Source organism: Haemaphysalis longicornis, unplaced genomic scaffold (assembly GCF_048455015.1).
Source record: "Haemaphysalis longicornis isolate Haplotype H1 unplaced genomic scaffold, Haemaphysalis longicornis Haplotype H1 scaffold_5, whole genome shotgun sequence".
Classification (NCBI taxonomy): Eukaryota; Metazoa; Arthropoda; class Arachnida; order Ixodida; family Ixodidae; genus Haemaphysalis; species Haemaphysalis longicornis.
The window spans coordinates 104,761,476-104,785,752 of record NW_027526385.1 but is presented as its reverse complement, the minus strand read 5'-3'; the positions used below and the strand labels follow the sequence as shown (position 1 = coordinate 104,785,752).

The following is a 24,277-nucleotide window of genomic DNA, read 5'->3' as shown; positions in this document are numbered from 1 at the left end:
GCCGGATATCCTATACGTGGACGCGGCAGAATACCGTCACCATGATGCTTAAGCTCTGGCAATCGTTAATTGGCCGGACGACACCCCGTCATGTTCCCTTACAGTTTGCACACGTTGCCCTGTCACGGCGGAAGAGGCTGCAATTGCACTCACCCTGTCACAAAGGCCGATCCCCGCGATTGTAATTTATGAATCAAAGATGGCCGGTCAAAATTTCGCCTGTGGTCTCATTTCGCGACTGGCACTCAAAATTATAGCTCTAAATTTCCCAACTTCCCCGGTAGAAATGCTATGTACCCTGTTGTATTCGAGACTAGAGGGGAGCGAGGCGGCCCACGACGCGGCTCGAGGATTCACAATCCGAGCGAGTGCCAGCCTTGTTCATTACCACAGGGCCTGATCAGTCGGAGACCGCCTAATTATGTATCGTGATATACTCACGCATTACCACCCGGCCCACCAAAAATGAACCCCGGCGCATTCCCAGCTCAGCCACGAGCAAGCAAGCACCTGGCGGTTTCTGCAGGTTCATTGCTTTCCCCGCAGGGCGGTGCTCCATCACATGCCCTTCCCTATACCACTCACCTCATTGCCCCGCATAAGGCGAGCGCGCAACACTTCCACACTCTATGTGGGTCTGTCCTTCCAATCCCTGTTGTTTAATCACCCGTGCCGAGCTTTGGGAGGGTGCGCTGGGTAGCTCCGACCCGGGCATTGAGATCGCCTTGGTGGAACGACCTGCCATCGCCGCCGGCGACCTCCAACCGGCGGCCACCACGCTGCCCTAACCCCAGTCACACAATAAAATTTTTTTTGTCTTTCTCTATATATAAGCATAGGTACAGTAGTTCCCTCGCAACACTAACACCCCGGCCTCGTCTAACGCTGGATTACAGGGGCCGATCACAACCCCCAGGTATTGGCCTCCTCCCACGCTGGATTACAGGGGTACGTTACCTCTCCTAGCCATTGGGTGGTCCCACGTTCCATGCTTCCTAACGGGAACATACACAAGAGAATCACAGTTACTCCCGCCAAAGTTTTCTGGATTTTTGCGGTCGCCCCGTTCCATAGAGGCGATTTTTTGTATAAGCTGAATGAACTTCCCAATCTTTGTAGCGCCACAACAGGGCCGAGCGCCAGGACGGGGAGTCGCTTGTAAACATTTTACCAGTACGTTTCTGACGCCATCGAGGCAAACGTATGCACGTGGTGTCTTCAACAGGCACAGTGGACGCTCAACTCGGTAACTGCCGGTGGAAGGATTTAAGGATGACAGAGTGGATCCCTAGAGAAGGAAAGCGGACATGTGGTGGCAGAAAAACTGATGGGCAGAGGAGATCAAGACGTTTGCCTGGATAAATCGAGCAATACCGTAGGTGTAAATACCTCTCAGGGAGAATCAAGGTTAGGAAAGCGAATGCTTAATAAATCTAAATGAGCTAAACACAAGGTAAGTAAACATGCCGAAAACAATCTTTAGAATGCACGTTTTGATAGCGATTCCAATACTCGTGGTCATACGTTGAATTCAAAATGCACATCTCGCGTTTCGGCCTATGCGGTCAAGAAACCGTAAGTGCTTTCTCGAAAGACATTTGCATACAAATTAGTGTGTCTTGCTTCGTGAGCGCTGAAAAATTCAAAGTTGTTCATAGAACTCAGCTAAATATACAGAACCCAAAAGGCTACAAAGCGCAATTGGCCTACGCTAATGTATGTCCAAAAAGGGGCTTTGTCCCTTCAGAATGAACTAGCAACGTATACCTGCAATGTTTGAACTCGACCAAACGTTTCCACGACGTGCGCGTCGGCAAGAACATGGTACACGGTGGCAACAACTTATTCGTGGCAGGTGAGCATGTTGTTCAAAAGAGTCTATCTCACCATGCACCATTTCCGTTACCACCAAGAATAAGTGGTAAGTACGCGAAAATACCACTACCGCACGCTCAAATCCGTACGAAGGAGTGGTACCAAAGACCATATCAGTCTACTTTTATTACTCACTTTTATCGACTTATGCCTGCCTTAATGTACTTGAGGCATCGAAGAGAAAACAGTAGCCCGAAGAGAAAAGAGCGACCAAATAAAGTCACGCAAAGTTTGTAAAGATCGGGAGTGGCCTTGTAGGAAGGTTCTGGGTAGATGCCTTCAGGCAGGATTGATATCTGAATAAAATACTCAACCCTATTCGAGCAGCCCCTACATAAAAAGCGAAAAGTAAGTATTGACAGGATATTTTGGGTCGTGCAAGTGAGAAAAAGGCTCGCTTAATTCCGGATCAAAGAGGGACAAGGGGGGCAAGATATGTACAAGCAACAGTTCCAGCCGCTCTAGTAAGAATACAAATGCGTAGCACTGAATGGGCCTGTGGCCGTTCTAGATGAGACAGTAAGACATTCAGAGAGAGAGAAGAGAGAAAGGGAGAAAGAAAACATTTATTCCAACAATGTCACGAAGGGTAGGTGGCGAATATGCGACGGACATGATCCCGTATCTCCTCAACAATCTTCTCGTGTCGTACTTGTTGACCATGAAGAGAGATTGCTAAGATTATGCCTTCTTTTGAGTGCACAAGAGGCACCACTCGTCCGCGTTGCCCACTGACATTTGCGCCTAAGGGCGATCTTCATAAAAGGACACCGCCGGCTATATAAGATCTCCGCAAGAATGTTTTTATTTATACTATTTATTTATCGCATACTGCAGACCAAGCATAATCCATGCAGGAGAAGGCGATACGGTTATCCCGTTTGTATACACTGCGGTACAGAATTTCTATTTCACAAGACAATATTGAAAAACAACAAGCGACCAAAATTCAAAGAGGCAGACTAACCCACGAGAACAACTTATGTATACAGATTAACCTCGGTATGACATGCATAAAGGAATCATGGGGGGGGGGGTTGCATTCCAATCAGAAACTGTTTTCTGGAAAAACAAAAAGTTGTGAATGTTAGAACGTGCGAATATATGTGTAATAATGTGTGCATATTTATCACCTGAAGGCCTGATTGTGTATTTCATTGTGTTATCTGGCATGCGCAAGATGACATAATGATATGGATAATTTATAAAGAGGTGGTATGGAAAAGTCGTGATATGGAAAATTTATAAAGAGGTGGTATAAGTTAAGCCGTGCTATATTTTTTTCGAACCGACAAAAGTTCTAGATTCGCATCATGCAACATTCGCATCTTGCGAAACGGTCCGGCGGCGCGCTTCGCGGGAGTCACTTACTAATGGCGGCCGAGAGAGACGTGAGAGGAGGAAACGGTGCGGGAAAGAGAGTTTGCGCTGCCTCTGAAAAATACCTAGAAACTTAGGTTTCCCCGGGTCACTAGCACATAGGTGCATATGTAGCCTGTAAGCCCCACCAACGATTTGGTTTTCTTCTTTTGAACTTAGAAGCTTAAATCGTACTGAACCATCACAACCGCATGACCTACCCGGCCAGCCTTCACTTCAGGTCGCCTTACCTTGTGCAGTTTTTATGTGTTTTTGTTACCGGTCGTCTTGCAGTTGAACGAAAAAAGTTGCGACAGAAGATGTTATAAGCAGTTGCCTACTACCTTACATCAGATGTCCAAAAAACATTCTGCCGACAACCTGACATCCCAAATAAAGGACACAATGTCCCGAGGTGGGCAACTATAAAAACGTAATAGCGCTGGAACTACACAAACGCATAACATAAGAAGTGAGGCACACAAAATACATTAAGAGTGAGGCACCGTAAGGAGGTCAGGCAGTAGGATTACAATCACAATCTGCAAGTGAGGTATGTGACGCAGAGCATTCAATTACAGCTTAAGGAGTTTTCCTCACTGCACCCAGCAACAGCCTACTGGTTTTTGCGCTTTGGAGAAAAATCAAACGCCACGCGCGCAAAGCTGGTCATGTCAACGCCGGCGCTCGAGCTTCTTATTGTTGGTCACTCTAGGAGCGCGCCATGGACCGCCTAATTCAAGGAAAGGCTCCGCTTGCGCGATCATGGTGCATGCAAATGCCCCGACATTTGCAATTCAGGCTGAGCTTCGTGTGCTGTCAGAGTTTGGAAACTTCTACACTCAATAGAAAGATAAAAGAAGAGCAACCGCTCTCGAAAATTTATACGAAAGGAAGACAACAAATGAGGCATGACAATTTCGCGCCGCGTGGCTTCTCGCATGCGCGTGGTCGAGAGATTTGGGGGCGCAATTGTTTTTTTTGTGGGCGTGTTACATAAATATTATCCCCCAAAGTGGCAGCTTTCTGGGGAGATTTTGAACGTACTCGGATATGTTGGTCAATGTAGATTGCGCGAACAGTATATATATGTCAGAACTTAAAGCGGGCGCTTTGATAAACATCGCTAAAACGGACTTAAAATTGGACATAACGGAAGATAAAAAGTAAGAAACCAGAACTCCTAAGTTTTAAATGTTGCTAAAGTATTGAGGTTTCCAAGCATTTCACCGATCCACTAAGGATGTTAGCAATCGAATGGCATGAAATATTTTGTGATACTTGTTCTAAGTCGGGTTTGTTCGTTACCGGTGATGTGGCACATCTTTTTCTCGCGGTTGAAGTGACGGCTAATGGAATGAACCACAACTCCAGTTGCTAAGGTTGCTCTTTTTCTCTGGTTTTCACTCCCAGTTGTGACCATTTAGGTACCAATATTTATATTCAGACGTAGCCATAAGCTCATGAAACGTAAAGCGGCCACAAAACGTGGGCAGAAAAGAGCACAGGACAGAGTGTTTTATTCATCATGAATCTGTACCAACATGTCTAGCTCAGAGTTCTTGTTGATATACCCATAAGCGCCTGATGCTGTGCGAAATGCCGCAAGTAAAACTTTAATTAACACCGTTAGACCTTCCAGGTCATTCAACGCGTAGATACAAAGGACTCGTTTTGGGCAGCGCCCTGAAAGCAGCCAAGGTTCGGCAAAAAAAGAAGAGACAATAACGCTATCATTGTAAATATGTCTTTTTCTTTCTTATGGAAGAAGCTTTATCAAAATGGTGCAGATGAAACCAACCATTGTAAGTGATAGAAAGTAAATGGAAGTAATAAAATTGGCAGCATCTCCACTCCGTGGATGATGGCGAGGGTGCGGAGTATGGCGACTCGGAATGACATCTAAGTTGCGCCCCCGAGTGACATCCGATTCGCGCACCGACCGTCATTCGATTTGATCCGTGAGTTGCACCTTGATTACCCCCTAAATGAAACTGCAACACACAACTCAAATCGAGGTTCGCTCGATTTTCGCTTGACGGTGGTGCTCGCATGGATAGACGCGGACAGACATTGGGTCCTAAGGTACTCCGCACTGTTAAGCGTGAGAGAGTAAGCGTTTGACTCTCGGGTACTAACTCACGGTCGTAGCCAAATAGGTAAGACGACTGAAACTAGCTGTGTCTTGTCTACCACACCCAGACTCGAATCCTGTTGGCGCCTGTGTGATTTCTTGGGATTGTAAATGCTATGAGCACGGACGCGGACGGACATTGTGCGGTTCTAAGGTACTCCGCACCTAAAATTGAGTTTTAACTGGAATGCTTCTATGACGAATTCCTGGAATTAAGCTTTCTTGAGGTCGGCCTCCCTGATTGCAAAATTGAATACGTTCACCACAACGCCCCCTAGCCAGCCTATTTTCGGTGACATTTCTGGGTTCTCGCAATGAAACACCTACATTACTGCTTATGTGCATGTTGATTTATTACTGTTGTTGCACGAATGACAAAATTTTAAATATTGCGGTTTTTATCCATGATTTGAAGGCGACAAATACGTAGAAGCGCCCAACCCCCTAGCTGTGACCGGCCATGTCAATTGACATCGCAGGCAACAGTTTCTGCGCTAAAACCTTATTTAAATAGCCGGCGTTTTTTAATCTAACATTATTAGCTGCAAATAAATGTTTTTTTATCCTTCTCAAAAGCCTGGCTTAGAGAACAACGCCCTGTAACACCATTCCAGAGGCTTTGAGTGCATGATGAGAGAAAGCGGACCAGAATGACATGATGGAGCCAATAAGAGACACGTTCCGAGTTTAGTTTGAAAATTTGAAAACAAAGAAACTCGCATGACTGTGACGAAACCCAGAAAACCCGAGTTCTGTAATTGCAGCCAACGTGCTTATTTTCCTTCGGTGTTATGTATATTAGAGCCACCGGCGCTTCAAAAATTTTCATTGCGTTAGAATATTTGGTTCCGAAAATAAATACCTTGTAAAAACATTTTTTTGTATATACGTCATCTGTTCCTGACTTCCAGCTTCTCAATTCTACATGCGTTAGGTTTATCTATGCCTTCGCCATTTGCAGTATCTGGGGTAGACGAAAGGTTGCAATAGTGTTAAACTTCCGATTTAACATTCATGGCAGTCCGAGGACTGCATTGAGACCGAAAGCCCCATAGGAATACATGGAAATATTGGGCACCGGATCATGTCTCGGGCAATCCGCATACGATCCGGGACTGATGACAGAGGAGGCCCAGTCTTGGTAGATTCAGCAGCCTAGCTGACCGTAACTTACATTCCTCCCCAAAAATAAGCAGTCTGATCACTTCCAGTAGCGTTTTTTTATATCAAAATTTTCGATGCAATTTTGGAGTTGTGTCTTAGCTTCATATATTCCCATGAAAAAATACAAGAACCGGTATAAAGAACCCAAGTTTGCCACTGCTTCATTTTCCTCAGGCTTTTCAAGCTGAAATCCACGTTATTTGACATATGCCTTGTCTTCGACGAGTTGCCAAATCTTGACATCGGATGCCTTCCACGTGGAGGTTTGGCTACCAAACATTGACTAACAAGAAATAGACCACAACATGGCCAGCGCTTTTCCGAGAATTTCCGTTTTCTGCGACTACGAAACCAACACAATATGATAAACATAGGCATTAGTGCCTATAATTACTTATCCTGATACTCACGCAAACTTTGCAAGTATCAACGAGATAAATACGCAACGGGTTCTTGGGATGTCTGGGGTGTAAACACCGCCGCCGCAATACAGTGTGGATCACGTATGAAATTTCGAAGTGGACATGGCACCTTCAAGCATTAGTAAAATCCATGCTTCGCGGAAGAATCAGACACATCAGCGTTTTCATCCAGGAAACACAATTTTCACTGCTGCCGCCGCAATACAGTGTAGATCACGTATGAAATTTTGAAGTGGACATGAGCACCTTCAAGCATTAGTAAAATCCACGCTTCGTGGAGAATCAGACAAATCAGCATTTTTCATCCAGGAAAAACAATTTTCACTGCTGCTTGATTATCTTTTAACTCGGGAATGCCCGGATGTACGTACCATACGGCGTCGACCGTATTTAGAATGGGTCTCAGCACACGGAGTGGGCCATTAAGTTTACTCAAAAGAACAAAAAGCATTGCTTAAATGATCAGCCGGAGCCTTGAGGCATGTGGAGCAGTTATACAAAGGACTGAGGTAAACAGCGTCTTACAAAAATGCTGCAGCTTAATGTAACTAAAAACTGGATCTGTGCCCCAACTTGTACATTCATTGATCTGCTAAAACACACGTGCTATGTTGACGTTGAGAGTAGTTGCCACACATTAATCCATTTTCATTCACGATGGGATTGCGTCGATGGAAGAGACGGTAACATGCAGCATTAGTGCATAAACAGTGTCTCTCCGAAAGCCCCCAAGAAGATTTTGCAGCTGTTACACTCAAAGACGAAGCGAAATTTGGCGCTCTCATAACAGTGCGAAGTGATATAAACTTCGTTGAGGGCCCTTTTGGGTTTTGGGCCCGAAACAGACAGGAAATTGCGATCAAGATACGAGGATTCCACGTCATGATATTTCTGCTCACAGCTTTTAATACCGCACGCCACGGTTTAATGGCTCTCTTATTAGAAATGTGCCACCGCTCCACAAATATTTGTCAGCCTGCATTTTGAAATGCCAAGGTCGGGGCCGGCGAAAACTCGATGCCTAAGAGGCAAGAGTGACAAAGTGTAAGCCCGTTTTTATCGGTGAAAGACACACCATTTGACATTGACGTAAAAGAGCAAAAAAAAAATGTGAGTTTAAGGAATAAAATATACAACTCTAGAAGTAAAGCGACTTTAAGGAACATTATTTCATGCTGTAAAATTGTGTATTCAACTTTTACAAGGCTGTCAGAATTGCGCCTCCTTTACGTTTCATTGTAAAACGTGAAACCAAGTAGTTAGGCGTTCTACGTCGTTGTTTCTTTGTGCGCAATGTCTGTGTTGCATGAATGGGCTGAAGTTGTTTGTAAAGGGGAGCTTTGTTGCTGTTTTCTCTTTTATTTTCCCGAGCGTCTATTTTAATTCCAAGTATATCATCAGTAACACACCACAGATACTGCCCGGCCGGTACACTAGGTGTTTGTACATGGAACATGACCGAACCAACAGAAGGCGAATAAACGATGGTGTGGCAACAACCAAAATGCTCTGTTCTCCATCTGTAGGCACTGCGTACAGACGCAACATTGCTTCCCTTTCTATTACCGCGATGCATATTAGAAGCAGCACGAATGAAAGTACTGAATATCCAAAGTGTCTGAATTTTTCTTGTTAGAAAATAGTACTCTTTTATCACACTCGGGTGAAATTGTGAATTTTGGTAGCCTTGACTATTTCAAATCTTACTAAAATTCAGGAACAGATCTCACTGAAGAACGTTTGTGTTTAGATACCGGGCCATGAAAATAAACCAATGTAGTACTCCCTTCTTGTACACTGCCTTTCTGAAGTAAAGCCGTTCAAGCAGAAGATTGCCGAACGTACCGAGAGATGTTATCTCATCTATTATTGGACGAACTGAACGAATTAATACATTTTTGCACAGTCTCGCCCCATGCGGCCAATGAAACAGGAATTGGGCCCCCATACTAATGCTTAAATTTCTGTACAAATAAACTTGACTTTTTTTGTTTATTGCTTTCTGTTTTTCTGTGCCGGCTTTGGTCGTTTTTGGCAAAACTGTGACCTTACTAAACATTCCGTATTCAGGTACGTTTTTACTGGGGGCGAAGCACCTTAAAGCCCAGGCTTTTTCGGCGTCCGGCGTCCGTGCTGACGGTATAGCACCGTGTAAATCGAAACATTTGTGAACGAGAGGTTCGGAAAAGGTTAACAAGAACAAAATAAAAGGTTCACAGAAGGTTAGGGAGAGAGAGAGAGAGAGAGAGAGAGAGAGAGAGAGAGAGAGAGAGAGAGAGAGAGAGAGAGAGAGAGAGAGAGAGAGAGGGGGGGGGAGATGGAGAGACGCACACTACCGTGTAAATTGAAACTCTGTGAACAAAAGGTTCACAAAAGTTTCACAAAGTTTCACAAAGGTTCACAAAAGGTTCACAAATGTCGGCGCTTCCGCTAGCCCAAATTTTGGAGATAAGCAATGTTGCAATACAGCTTCAATGAATGCAATCACAACGAGAGAAATGTACCCTCAAACACTGCGGTTAAGCGAAGCGAATAGAAGTGTTCGTGCTGTTTTCATAGGTATTACTAGATCAAAATTTGGGGCTTTACAGGATATGGTCACCGCCATTAGTTTGAGGTTTACAATAGCCAGAATTAGTTCAACATGTTTAGCTTTTTCACAGACTGCACGATTAAAGCAAGTTATTGCATCTTATCTAAGCCTAGAAATAACACGCCAAATCTTTCTAAAATTTTCCCCCTCAAATAAGCGAGGTAAACGTCCAACTTGCGCACAAAAATTTATAAAGCTGACTCAAGCACCGGAAAATGTAGCAACTCTAGGTAACAAAAGTACCCGAAAGTATAACCCAACGATCACGGTGTTTTGAACGGTACCCGAAAGAATATTGGCATCGCTTCACCACCGTTTTCTGCTGTTCCACTAAGCGAAATATTTCTGCATGTTAATGTCATTTCTTGTTCACTGCATGCGGATAACGACCTTCAGAAAGTCAAGTGAGAACGTATAAGGACGCCTTTACCATTGGAAACATTTGTTCTGAAATTTCATTTAGTTCAGATTTGTTCCTTCCACAACAAGAGGAGAAAATATGTTTTCACAGGAACAATAAGCTAGAGTAAAGTAGCCTCGACGATGTTCGGCACATGTCTTAGCACGAAAGATAGCAACCAAATCATAAAAATTAGCATATTTATGCATTTACAAGAATCCGTGTATCCACGCAAATAGTTCTCCGCAGATAACATAAAAATTGCAGGGGCTTTAGCTCGGCTACGCCAGGATATACGAAGAGTGAGCTAAGGTTCAGTTGATTATTCTTAGGTTTTCAAGTTGTTTACGATTAGCCGATTATCATGCTTAGTGGTGCTAAAACGATTTCCAATCCAATCTAATCCAATTCAATCCAATCCAACCCAGTCGAGGTGGTGGAGGCGGCTTCGGCGTGCCATCTGTGCGTCATGAGACGTCGCTGCTCCTCGCGCATGCGCAGCACGGCTCTCCAGGAGCCAAGGGAAGCTGCTCCACCTCTGCCAGTGTAGCTCACGCTACAAAATAGAAGCGGTGTATGCAGATACAACTTTTTTTCTTTGTCTCGTGGGACCTTACTTCGTCTAGAAACTTCCGCTAGCAGCGAAGATGGGGCTTCTAGGGGCAGAAGAAGCGATTACGAATGAGCCGGGAAAAAGCAAACACATGTACAGTGCATCGAAGCATCGCGAGAACGCGCCGCTCGTAAAAGCAGCCAGCTGAAAGAATTCCTCGGAGAACATTCCGAGCCCAAAAGATATCAATCTTTACGACAGTTCGAGTTCCGGTTCCTGCGAATTTTCAATTTTGCGTGTCGCGCTGCCGCAATTCTTCTTTGTTAATTCTTGCTGAGACGCTAAGCACTTCCTTTCGTGTAAGAATAAATCTACTTTTTCATTCATTCCCAGGTATACCATTGAGCGGCGATGCACAGCTGCCCTTAGCCAGTATCGATAAAATTTACGGCAGTTTGCGTCTGCGAAATGGTCACCTTATTTTTCTTTTCGTATTTACACCGCGAACGAAACGTCTCTTCACTGTAGAGTTGTTTTTTTGTAGTAGTTTTAATATCGACAAGACATTGCTTACAGGTAAAACATCGTAAAATACAAATAATCTGTAGCGAAAGACCTTGTTATTCAGCTATTGCAACGACACTCAATTCTTAGACGTTGCGGGCACTTGAAAACGCTGCGTATTTGGTATAGCGAATACTCATCGTTCAAAATGGGTAGAAAGACCAACTTCTATTTTTATAAACATTTCTTTAGCGCATACAGCTAGCACATAGTTTTTTTACAGCCGCAACAACCATTCCATCGATTTTCATTATTTAGGTCTTTGTCAAGCGCTCAACATGGAGCTGGGTTTAGGTTCTTGTTCGTAGACACCAAAATAGATGCCTAGTTTCAGTCTCCTTGTTATATACAGTTTTGCTCGGGAAGTGCTAAAAGCATCGATTTCAATTTCGTTGAAATATTTTGCCATAACTTGTCGTTTTTGCGTGAATTTTTATTTAAACCTACCGGTACTCGGCAGTTCTTTACCGCTTTCGCGCAATGTTAAGGCGCCCCATTTTTAACCTGCACTAAATTTCAGCACCCGTAAACCATAAAAATTTCTTGGTGCCGATTCGACCGCGCACACAAAATAAGGCCCGTGACAAGCGCCTGAAAATTGCACAAGACCTTTATTCGACATATCGCCGCACGCTCTAGGGAGGTACAGCCCTTCTGTGAAGCTTTGCACTTAATCACGGGGCAACTTTGTTTTTGCCAACAGCGAACACACTAAACTTTTTTACACCCTTTTGGCCAAAAAGGGCGTAAAATAATTGAAAAAAGGGTGTTGGGAGGCCCTTACGCCCTTTTTCTTGAATCTCAACACCCTTTTTTGTAGCTTTCCACCCTTTTTGCGTGAAAAAAAGGGTGTTGACCAACCTCAACGCCCCTTTTTTTTTAAGGGTGTTGAAAGGGTGGGGAAAAGGTGTTCAGATCATCATTGATTGAGGTCATGCATGCAATATAATTTCAAAAAGACATCCCATTGTACCATCCACCCAACCTCGTCAAAAATGTTCAAAAGCAAAAAAAAAAAAAAGCTGCCAAATTCAATAAAAGCAGCGGCAGCACCGACGTTGAAACAGGAAAAATATCAGCCCTTGCTTATTACGACATCGACAGAATAACACTCCCCCTCCCACTTTTTGTTTCCTACAGCCTTGCACGGAGCACAGCACAGCCTTGAACTGTGACATCTGTATCATCATTCCGTCGTTCCCTGTTCCTCTCCTGCCCCACCAGCACAATCATAGCCCTCTCTGACAACAGTCATTCTCGTCACTCAGTGGAGTTATAACGTACTAGCAATCACAATTTTATTCCATTCTTATTGTTAGCGACCGTAAATATTGTGTACAAATGCAATAAACAGACCACCTAGTTTCTCCTGCAGAAACAACGTTGGAGAACAAGGCAGATATCAAAAGAAAACAAAAGTTGGGGAGGTAGGGGCATGAAATCGGGCGCTAAATAAACAGACGCCAAATAATAATACGATTACTTACACTAGAACACTGCCAAATTTCATTGCGCAGTGTTATCTTACTATCTGCTGCTTTTTTTAACGTTCAAATCGAGCGCCATAAGCTTCAGTTCGCGTTTTGTGTTTGTAAACTTTAAATATCTAAGCTTCTTTATTATAATACACACCGTAAATAATAAACCTAAAGATTATGTTATATTCAGTAAAGGAGGTAATTATTTATTGTTGTCGTTTTAATTTGTTTACGCAACTCCCTGCCAACGGCCGATATCTTGAGTACGGCGCGCGGCGGCGTGGCCGGATTCCGGAACAGATACCCCGTGACCCGTCTTTCATCGGATTGTTTACGTGTTTACTGTGGTGTGCGGTTAAACAAGCGCAGTTATTATGATTAATTGGGCACCTCGTCGTCTTCGGTTGTGTCTGTCGTGTTCGACTTCGCGATGAAGTATTTGAGAACAACTTTGCCACCTGAAGACGGCTAATTTCGTTTGCGTTTGCCTCTGAACGTCGCTCGCCCTTCTGCGTCGGCTCCTCTCGGTAAGCTGTCTCGTCACATTTGCCGCCTTTCTTGTCACTGGATGTCGTTTGTAGCTGTCATCGCCGCTTTAAGGATTCGTTAACAGGAGCACGCGTGTGTGAATTGTTTAACTGAACTGGCGAGGTTGAACCTAGAGGGCTCGTCTCTAGAAAGGCGATGTGCGAAAGATTGTGGTGCTTGCATTGAGCGCTAAACGCACTGGCGCTCAGTAACGCCGTGGCGCTCAGTAACTCAGTAACGTTTCCCATTCCGCAGCACTATATTGAACAGCTTCAGAGTTCACCACTGCGAACCACGTCTTACGCGTAGTTTATCAGAACACGGGCGGCTACTCCTCTAAACTGTGCTGCGCAGCGTTTTCGGCTTCGTTGATCACCGCAGTCGTTTGTGCCGTGTTGGGAATTGCGAGGGAGAATCGTTTGCGAGCGAATGTGCGCGCCTCGCAAGCTTCGTTGCGTTTGCGGCGAGCCACCTCACCATGTGTACGGTGCGGCGGTACGCGGGCAGTGATTTTGGCTGTTGTCCGAGACGTAACATTCGTGCACCTAATCATTTCCATTCTTGCATGTGTGGTAATCATGTGTCATCCCGTTTTAGACCTCTGGACGGTCTGAGCGCATCACGTCCCTCCATTCAACCGGACAAGAGCCACAAGCATTGTCAACAGTGTTTGGCTGCCAGAACGTAAGTTTTCAAACACAGTTTTGGTAGCACAGTGGGCTATCATACTTGAATAAGGTTCGATCACTTGAATGTACAAGTTCTCTCCCCCGTAACAATTATTGGTGTTTCATGCATAACCTAACATGTAGGCGCTCAATGGCAACCTTTATTGTTAATTTCGGAAAACTCAAAAGTTTCACCCAAAATCATAATGTGGGCGTAGCAGATAATCACCATGTATGCGAACTTCCTGGTGTTAGTCATGTTTACGGTGAAGCCATATTTCTTAGGTGGTGACACAAAAATGTTATTACCTTTGTAGTTTAGTCTTCGATAAAGCCTTACCAGTTCTGTTTTCAGCTATTTTTTGGATGTTTATCATGTGAATTGACAGTGAATTGACAGTGAATCATGTGAATTGACTTTTTCAAATAGTTATGTAACTGCCTGTACCATTTAAACAAGCCTGATTGGGGTTCTGAAGGCTGCGATTTACGCACGCTAGTGCTGTACCGCCAATAAAGAAACATCCTTCCACAAAGAAAAAGATTTGAAAATGTAAAGTATCAGCAGCATTATTCTTAACTGGAACATGCTAATTGCTAGGCCTGGGGCTTTTCCTGAAAGCACTGTGGATGTTATGAGAGAGGAAAAACCACTCAAACACATCTGCCAAGGCCGTTGCTGCTCCAAGATGCGTGCAAGCATTGAGTCTTCTGAGCAATACATTACACCCTTTTTTTTAAACAACCGACGTGCATGCTGAACGTACTCCTGATTGGGCGTTTGCCAGGCGCGTAGCAAGGAATTTTTTTTCGGGGGGGGGGGGGGGGAACCGTGGTCGACCAAAAGATGGGACGGGGAAATATGTAGGCAAGGCATCTTGAGCGTTGTTTTGCAAACGAAGCTTGAAATAACTGACTTTAACATGCGATTTGTGTATGCTCAACGCTAACTGTAAAGCCCACCTTAAAGGAGCCATGTAGAGAAAATGCAAGTTGGTTTTATTCGAAAGATTTCGTGTTTTATAGTGCCCCCAGCGCTTGTCCGGATACAAGCGGTGCTTTATTCACTGAGAAATTAAACAATTTAGGTTAAAATTTTGATTTTCCCACTCAATCGTGCGTTTTCGTTGTCCCAAATGACACCACAGGAACTGACCGCTCTGCAGCCTAGAGTACTTTCATTCACGCATCCGCCGTACAGGGCAGAGACACGTATACGCTGGCGGCGCCATTTTCGGTTGCTCGCTCGCCGCCGAAGCAAGTCATTGTGTCAAAACCGTGCTAAAATTATCGCCGCAACGCGGTTTACTGAAGAAGTTTGAATCATATTGTCTGTTTCGCGTTGCTAGGTCTCGTGGGAAACGAAAAGAATAACGCGTTGAGCCCGTTGGCCCAATTGCGGCGGCACGGGACCGTTCAAAGGTTGTCTCCACCCTGTACAGCGGTGTTGGTTTGTTCCCGCATTTTTTTACGTTCTGTAACCTAGATGGCGCCACCATACCGTGGCAAGCGTTTGGTTTGTTTTTGCCCGCATTTAAATCTGGCTTGTTTTTGTTCTGGGAGAAAATATTCGTTCCCTGAAACAGTGCTCGCTCGACAAATGGGGTCACGTAAGACACCGTTGCTTGCGTCAATCGGCCAGTGTCGTCTGAGACAACCCCAAGCCCCGCAGTGCTGTGCAGCTAAACCAAGCATGCTGTGCGCAGTACGAACAGCAGAACGCATCAGTACTTCTATGTTTACATGTGCTTTCGTAACTTCCACTGTTTGTCCCATCATTCTTATTGCTTTGTAAAGAATGTGCCCTAAATTTAAGCGCAAATTGCTCGTTCGTCTAGTTTGTAAGCTCTACCTAATTGGCGTCTGCTTCTGCCAGCCTCCGCCAATCGCAGAGCTTAGCTCATGTGACATCATAGGTTCTGTTGCGGGAAATGAGCTGGTGGGTCGCATGACCATTCCCGTTTTTCCTAATTATGTAGCTTATTTGAGCGAAGTTTACGTTAAAAGTGGTGTCAGTATGATTCTAACGAGACAATCTTTTGAATGAACCAAACTTGTGTTTTCTCTTCATGGCTCCTTTAAGGAGCTTAGATGGTGATGATAATTATGATCACCTAAATTCCCGTTCGCTGGTCTATGGGCAGACCACGGGCGAATCATTCGTCCGCAGAGCAGGTGGTTAGGCGGACCCACGCTCGTGAGCGTGATCATGAGTGCGCTCGTGAGTGGCGCGCGGTCCCCGAAGTTCGTCGGGAGGAAGTAGAGGCCAACACTGAATGTTTGCTATCAAGATTCTCGTGTTTTAGATTTTCCTTTAGAAAAGGGACTATTAAGTTTTCTTGTCAGCTATGAAGTACAGTCGAGCACGATTTGAAGGTTATCGCGCCAGCATCGAGCGGCCAAGCGTGCCACCAGCCCACGGTTTCGTTTCGGAACCATGAAAATCGAGATTTCGCACTCTTCGCTCCCTTGTTGGCTGTTCCATGATACAACAATGGCCCGCACGACTGACTTGCCACCCTTTGGGTTTCAAGCTGTACATTCGTTGTTATCAAGCACAGACTTGGACTTGGTTGCCCTTTATTACGCCGACGATAACGAAACTTGCATGGAATATTTGCTAAAGCTGGTGTTCTTTCTGCTTCGTTTGAAAGAGTAGCTTTCCCGCGACAACCATCGAATCGCAGTGGACTGTACATGTGGCGTATTCGTATATTATGGCGGTGAAGCTAGCAAACGTGCGTCTTCGTCCTTAAGTAATCGGCTTTTGTTATTTTTTGTGCTAGTAACGTGAGTAGTAAACTTGCGCTAAGCAGAACACCTTATTGCACTGCTGTTGAATGTTGAGCTTGTTGCACGTTTCTTAAATTTCATTATATTTCTATCTGTTAAATCGAAACAGACATGGCTTCAGTAAAATTCCGGTTAAGCAAATACAGAATGCTGATTCTAACCAAGAGGGAGGTCAAGGAAACAGTGGAATAGTGCCAAAAAAACAAAGCTCCGCAATAAGGAGAATTGTGTAGTTTTGTTGATGTGGAGGAAATACAACATGGGCAGAGCAATGCTTTTTATGCAGCAGAAATTATGGATCTGCAATAGTCAATGAAATGCGATGTCGGTAGAAAAATAAACATATCAAGGATTGATAGTTAACTGAACAAAATACAGCGACATGCTCTGTCATGTGATTATACTTTGTACCACTGTAAAGACAAGGAATGACACGCTCCCGACCACATGTAAGCCTATATGAGGCTTTTCCTGCTGTTCTGCCATTCCCCGGCCGTGCTGTTCCGCCATTGAAACAGTAGGGCTGTTTTGATCGGCTCGCGGCAGGTTCCCGGTGCTTGTCGGTGTATCCGGCGCGAAATGCAGCCGGGATGTATATATTGACAGGTACAGCATCTGGAGCGGGCGCAGGGATCAGACGTTGACATAGCCCTTGTTTTCAGCTTTATGTGAGCAAGAATGTCCTTAAAACTGCAGGTGACTTCAGGCGGTTTTTCAGGCTGCCTAAACCGCACCCCAGCCTTGGCATAAAACATTATGAAGGGGGGGGGGGAGCACCTGGACCCCCCCCCCCCCCCGGCTACGCCCTTGGCGTGTGCTTATTCTTTCTTGCATCCACCACATTCAAGTCGTCACGTTGAATTGGGAATGCTGGAATCCAGCATATGCTGGCAAGATACGAGAGCTTGAACACAACCCACTTGCCCGCAATGAGTTTTCAAAGATCTCCACCACCTGAAGGTACTGAAGTGAGATGTAAGCATTGCCTGAAAACCATTCCAGATAAGGGTACCAAATCATAGTTATGGGCCTTTCTCGCCCATTTACGTGTTTTGAACAAAAAAAGTGCCATTTAAAGGTAACACGTCGTTCCCTGCCGATTTCTGATGCCTGATTAAGTTTGTGGGCATAAATTTAGCAGCTTTCTCACATGTCTAACGTGTATGCGGGCTTGTTAGGAGTGAAGTAGGTAAAAATTGAAAGGTTTGATTGTAGTTGTGTATAGATTACCTACATTGTTCTCATTCCTAGAAAAGAAAAATTGAGGTAACCCTGCCAATTGTTCTGCATTGCTGCATTTTATTATGCTTGTATGATTCGTAGAACCTGCAGGAGTTCAGCTGCTTGTTAAAGGAAAAATGAACAACGGTACAAAAAAAAGAGCATCTACTAAATAAAAATCTTCACAATCGCAGGATGCCAACGGTCCACCTACCAACTTGCGTCCTGCATTGTTTCTGCTGGCTGGAGCGGCGCATGGAGCATTTTTCAGCTTCTCGAAGTTTGTGATCAAGCGCTGCCCCAAGTGAAGGATGCCGCAGACGGATCTTCTGTTTTAATGCCACAATTTCATGTGCTGAGCACTTACTCGTAAGGCATTTTAAATATTCATCATCCCAGAGGGTATGTTACCTTCGTCTTGGGTGGAATGTGGCTGCAATCAGGTTATTTGTGACGGAAACAAGTGAACCACGTGGTGAGAGTCATTGAGGCCTTGTTGATTGCGCATGCTTCTGAAATAACGTTTTCATTCAGCTGAATACTTTCTAAATATTACAATTTGTGAACAAAATATGATAAAAGTCATGATTAGTTGTACTACAGTGCAGGAAAGAAATGCCAGCACATGTTTTAAGAGCCTCTTATATTTCAGGTCATTGGCTGGTGAGCAGTAAAACAGAACTCAAAATTGTTTAAAGTGAAATCAAATATTTGTTGTCACCAGTCCATGACCCGTAGTAATAGCTATCTGGTCTCCCAATTTCAAATGAGACAGGAAATGCCAAAAAAATAAGGAAATAAACAAGACAGCTTGCTACAATAAACCAATTCAAAGAATTGCTCAATGTCTATAAAGTGGTGATTCAGGCGGGTTAGTTCGGTGTTGATGAAATACAAGCAGGCACTCGCCTGGTCAAAAACAAATAAACAAATAAAGACGTTTTGGGGCCCCTACTGGTCCCTTGATCACAATGAAAGGGGGGTGAAAGGTCTCGATTATTTATAGGTTCGGTGGCGCAGAGTGCGCATGTGTATCTCGGGGAGATTACCCCGCGACCGGTTAATCCTGTTTTTAGTTGGTTGAATATGCACTGATTCTAAAAGTAGTCGTGTCGACAGGCGCTTCTCTGATGCGATTATGCTTGCGGAATCCCAATCGATGATGTGGTCAGTAGCCAGGTGATGATCCGCCAAGGCATTTCAGCATACATTGCCCTTTTTGACATCATTCTGGTGCTATTGAATTCTTCTTTTAAAAATTTCCAGTGAACTATGTAGGATGCATCGCTATCCTTGCATGGAATTTTGTAGGCAACTCCGGGGAATCTTGATTTTTCTAAAGGGTCCTTCATGCGTACCAGCTTCTGCTTAAGCCTGTTCGTTGGCACGTGTGCAGTTTTAACGCCATATGTGCCAAACACCCTTGCAAGAGCTTCACTGATGCCTTGCGTGTAGGGGACGGCAGCGCGTTTTTGCCTGTCTTCTTCAGGAACCCTTTCGGAGGAGGCAACTGAAGCCCGCAATTGTTGCGTCCTCACAAGCTTTGAAGGGTAGCCGTTACTGCGAAGGTCCTTCCTTACCACGGCTAGCTCTTGCTTGCGCAGACCAGGCTCAGAGCAGATTCGTGATGCGCGTGAGAAGAGTGCAGCGGCGACGGAGCGTTTTTGGCCTATAGGATGCGCAGAGTCGAACCCCAGGTATCTACCCGTGTGGGTCGGCTTTCGATACACACTGGTTGTAAATCCTTTGGCCGACCGTCTCACAAGTACGTCGAGGAAGGCGATCTGTCCATTATTTTCCTGTTCCATGGTGAACTGGATGCTTGGAACACAAGAGTTTAGATGCTCAATTAAAGGCATTACGTCTCGGCGGTGGATCACACAAAAACAGTCGTCTACGTAGCAGACAAAGATCTTGGGGCCGTCTTGTACGAGCATAGCGCAGAATTTTCTAGAGCCTCTAAGGCAATATTCGCACAGACTGCTGAAATGGAAGCTCCCATCGCTGTTCCAAACCGCTGCTTGTAACATTATACGTTGAAAACAAAACGTGTTCTGCAGGCCAAATTCCAGGCAAAATTACGCGGTCCGGAGTTGCAAGGATCTACTCGAGAACGATGCATCTCTGCCTTCACGTTCGCCCATTGAGACGCAAGACTTGTATTGTCTCCTGGAATTTGGCCTGCACAACACATATATTTTGTTTTCAACGGACCATCGGTTTCGAACAGGGATGGGAGCTTCCGTTTCAGTAGTCTGTGCGAATATTGCCCTAGAGGCTCTAGAAAATTCTGCGCTATACTCGTAAAAGGCGGCCCCAAGATGTTTGTCTGCTACGTAGACGACTGTTTTTGTGTGATCCACCGCCGAGACGTAATGCCTTTATTTGAGCATCTAAACTCTTGTGTTCCAAGCATCCAGTTCACCCTGGAACAGGAAAATAATGGACAGATCGCCTTCCTCGACGTACTTGTGAGATGGTCGGCCCAAGGATTTACAACCAGTGTGTATCGAAAGCCGACCCACACGAGTAGATACCTGGGGTTCGACTCTGCGCATCCTATAGGCCAAAAACGCTCCGTCGCCGCTGCACTCTTCTCACGCGCATCACGAATCTGCTCTGAGCCTGGTCTGCGCAAGCAAGAGCTAGCCGTGGTAAGGAAGGACCTTCGCAGCAATGGCTACCCTTCAAAGCTTGTGAGGACGCAACAATTGCGGGCTTCAGTTGCCTCCCCCGAAAGGGTTCCTGAAAAATACAGGCAAAACCGCGCTGCCGTCCTCTACACGCAAGGCATCAGTGAAGCTCTTGCAAGGGTGTTTGGCACATATGGCGTTAAAATTGCACACGTGCCAACGAACAGGCTTAATCAGAAGCTGGTACGCGTGAAGGACCCTTTAGAAAAATCAAGATTCCCCGGTGTTGCCTACAAAATTCCATGCAAGGATTGCGACGCATCCTACATAGGTGAAATCGAGAGCATGATGTAATCCCGTCTGGCCGGGAGGGTACATTAGGAACGAAAAAGAGACGCCGACCAGTCCAAACAAAACGTACTGACGTTTGGGCTTCCAGCACCGAAGCCTTGTTCACAATAAATGCATCACCAGAAGTGGGTCGTTTAAGTGGGCTTCTATAATCGCTGCAAAGAGCGTGAGTAGATCGGGTTTAGATTTCCGTCGTTACGATTGACTGTGTTAGATGTGGTCTGGATGATTAGTTATTCCAGATGTAGCCGTGATGGTCACTTTTTCTGTAGCGACGATTCTTGCATTGTCCCAATCAATCTTGTGGTCATTCACGACGGCGTGTTTGGCTAAAGCATTGTTGCGGACGCTTTTATTCTTTATTTCACGTACGTGCTGCTGCAGATGATTCTTATAATTTCCTGATTCCCCGATATACACGCCACTGCAGTCTGCACAAGGTATCTCGTATACCACACCGGAGAAGCGCTCCTTGGGCAAGCGGTCCTCGACTCTCACGAGCTCATGGCGCATCTTTTTGGCTGGAACGTGGGCCACCTGCACGTCATATTCCCGTAGGATACGTGCCAAACATTCACTTGTTCCTGGAAGGTAATGCACAGGAGCTCGCTTCATCGGGGCAGGAGGTACGTCCAGTTGTCCCCGTCGGGTCAGTTGGCGTTCTGTTGCGTTTATAAAGTGCCTCGGGTAACCGCAGCTAGCCAGGTTGTCCTGTACCTTTGCCGTGTCCACCGCCGCATCCTCGGGCTTCGAGCACGATCTTTTCGCACGCTGCAGTAGCGTGCTAACAACAGCCGTCTTGCGGGAAGCGGGGTGCACGGAGTTGAAGTTCAGGTAGCGGCCTGTGTGCGTTTCCTTGCGGTACACGCTGAAACGTAGCCTCTGGCCCTGCCGAGACTCGAGGACGTCCAGGAAGGGAAGTTTGCCATCGGCCCCCTCTTCTGACGTGAATTGAATGGCACGTTCCATACTGTTGAGGTGGGCCAGCAAGCTGTTCGCCGCGTCTTTCTGAACGACGCCGAAACAATTGTCGACATAACGCAAGAACACTTTTGGTTGAGGGGCAAAGGAGGCTAGCGCACGTGCTTCCAGCGCTTCCATGGTCAGGTTTCCCGCCGTGACCGAAATAGCGGCACCCATTGGAGTTTCCTGCCTTTGCTTGTAAAAATGGCCTATAAAGACGAAGTACGTATTGTTCAGGCAAAAACCTAGAAGCCTGCGTAGTTCTGGCTCATCCATCGGTGATCTCTTGGGCAACGTCTGAACAGCCTCGAGAGCAGCGGTGCATAGGTTGACAGCCAGGTCAATCGGAATGCTCGTGAAAAGGGACTTCACGTCGAAGGACACCATCAAGTCGTCTTTCTCGATCACGGTGTTGCGAGTCTTCTCGACAAAATCGAAAGAATTACGAATGTGAGTGGTCCCTTTACCGACGAGCGGAGCCAGAACTTGGTGCAGGAACTTCGACAGGTGGCCCTGCACCAAGTTCTGGCTCCGCTCGTCGGTAACGGGACCACTCACATTCGTAATTCTTGATTTTGTCGAGAAGACTCGCAACACCGTGATCGAGAAAGACGACTTGATGGTGTCCTTCGACGTGAAGTCCCTTTTCACGAGCATTCCGATTGACCTGGCTGTCAACCTATGCACCGCTGCTCTCGAGGCTGATCAGACGTTGCCCAAGAGATCACCGATGGATGTGCCAGAACTACGCAGGCTTCTAGATTTTTGCCTCAACAATACGTACTTCGTCTTTATAGGCCATTTTTAGAAGCAAAGGCAGGAGCCTCCAATGGGTGCCGCTATTTCGGTCACGGCGGCGAACCTGACTATGGAAGCGCTGGAAGCACGCGCGCTAGCCTCCTTTGCCCCTCAACCAAAAGTGTTCTTGCGTTATGTCGACGATTGTTTTGGCGTCGTTCAGAAAGACGCGGCGAACAGCTTGCTGGCCCACGTCAACAGTATGGAACGTGCCATTCAGTTCACGTCAGAAGAGGGGGCCGATGGCAAACTTCCCTTCCTGGACGTCCTCGTGTCTCGGCAGGGCCAGAGGCTACGTTTCAGCGTGTACCGCAAGGAAACGCACACAGGCCGCTACCTGAACTTCAACTCCATGCACCCCGCTTCCCGCAAGACGGCTGTTGTTAGCACGCTACTGCAGCGTGCGAAAAGATTGTGCTCGAAGCCCGAGGATGCGGCGGTGGACACAGCAAAGGTACGGGACGACCTGGCTAGCTGCGGTTACCCTGGGCACTTTAAAAACGCAACGGAACGCCAACTGACCCGACGGGGACAACTGGACGTGCCTCCTGCCCCGATGAAGCGAGCTCCTGTGCCCTACCTTCCAGGAACAAGTGAATGTTTGGCACGTATCCTACGGGAATATGACGTGCAGGTGGCCCACGTTCTAGCCAAAAAGATGCGCCATGAGCTCGTGAGAGTCGAGGACCGCTTGCCCAAGGAGCGCTTCTCCGGTGTGGTATACGAGATACCTTGTGCAGACTGCAGTGGCGTGTATATCGGGGAATCAGGAAATTATAAGAATCGTCTGCAGCAGTACGCACGTGACGCAAAGAATAAAAGCGTCCGCAACAATGCTTTAGCCGAACACGCCGTCGTGAATGACCACAAGATTGATTGGGACAATGCAAGAATCGTCGCTACAGAAAAAGTGACAGCATCACGGCTACATCTGGAATCACTAATCATTCAGACCACATCTAACGCAGTCAAACGTAACGACGGAAATCTAAACCCGATCTACGCACTCTCTTTGCAGCGATTATTTAAGCCCACTTAAACGACCCACTTCTGGTGATGCATTTATTGTGAACAAGGCTTCCGTGCTGGAAGCCCAAACTTCAGTACGTTTTGTTTGGACTGGTCGGCGTCTCTTTTTCGTTCCTAATCCTACATAGGTGAAACTGGAAATTTTTAAAATAATTCAATAGCACCAGAACGATGTCAAAAAAGGCAATGCAAGTTGAATTGCCTTGGCGGATCATCACCTGGCTACTGACCACCCCATCGATTAGGATTCCGCAAGCATAATCGCATCAGAGAAGCACCTGTCGACACGACTACTTTTAGAATCAGAGCATATTCAACCAACTAAAAACACGATTAACCGGTAGCGGGGTAATCTCCCCGAGATATACATGCGCAATCTGCGCCACCGAACCTATAGATAGTCGCGACCTTTCACCCCCTCTTCATTGTGAACAAGGGGCCAGTAGGGGCCCCAAGGCATCTTTATTTATTTGTTTTTGACCAGGTGAGTGCCTGCTTGTATTTCATCAATGAATCACCCTCCCCTGACGTGTTTTCGTCGAACCTTGGACTCTGTTAGGTGTCAGTGGGTTTACACAGCCAACTTGTGGGGACGCACATAAGCTCTTAACAAATGAGCTGCATAGTGGCTATGCACTAGCCATGGTTTTTATTAGTTGCCTTGATGTATATGATCTTCTGTCGCAGTGTTTTAGGTAGCTCACTCGCACATTATTCCTTTGTTTTTGGACATTGTGGAGTGTCCAATGAT

The 24,277-nt window shown here is 45.8% G+C and overlaps 1 long non-coding RNA gene across 1 annotated transcript; it reads left to right on the top strand.

Moving 5' to 3' along the window:
- Nucleotides 1-12,823: 12,823 nt before the first annotated feature.
- Nucleotides 12,824-18,491, top strand: LOC144139353 (uncharacterized). The gene is made up of 3 exons (XR_013316159.1): nt 12,824-13,069; nt 13,668-13,754; nt 17,947-18,491. It is a non-coding gene; the product is annotated as an uncharacterized LOC144139353 (long non-coding RNA).
- The last annotated feature ends 5,786 nt before the right edge of the window (nt 18,492-24,277 follow it).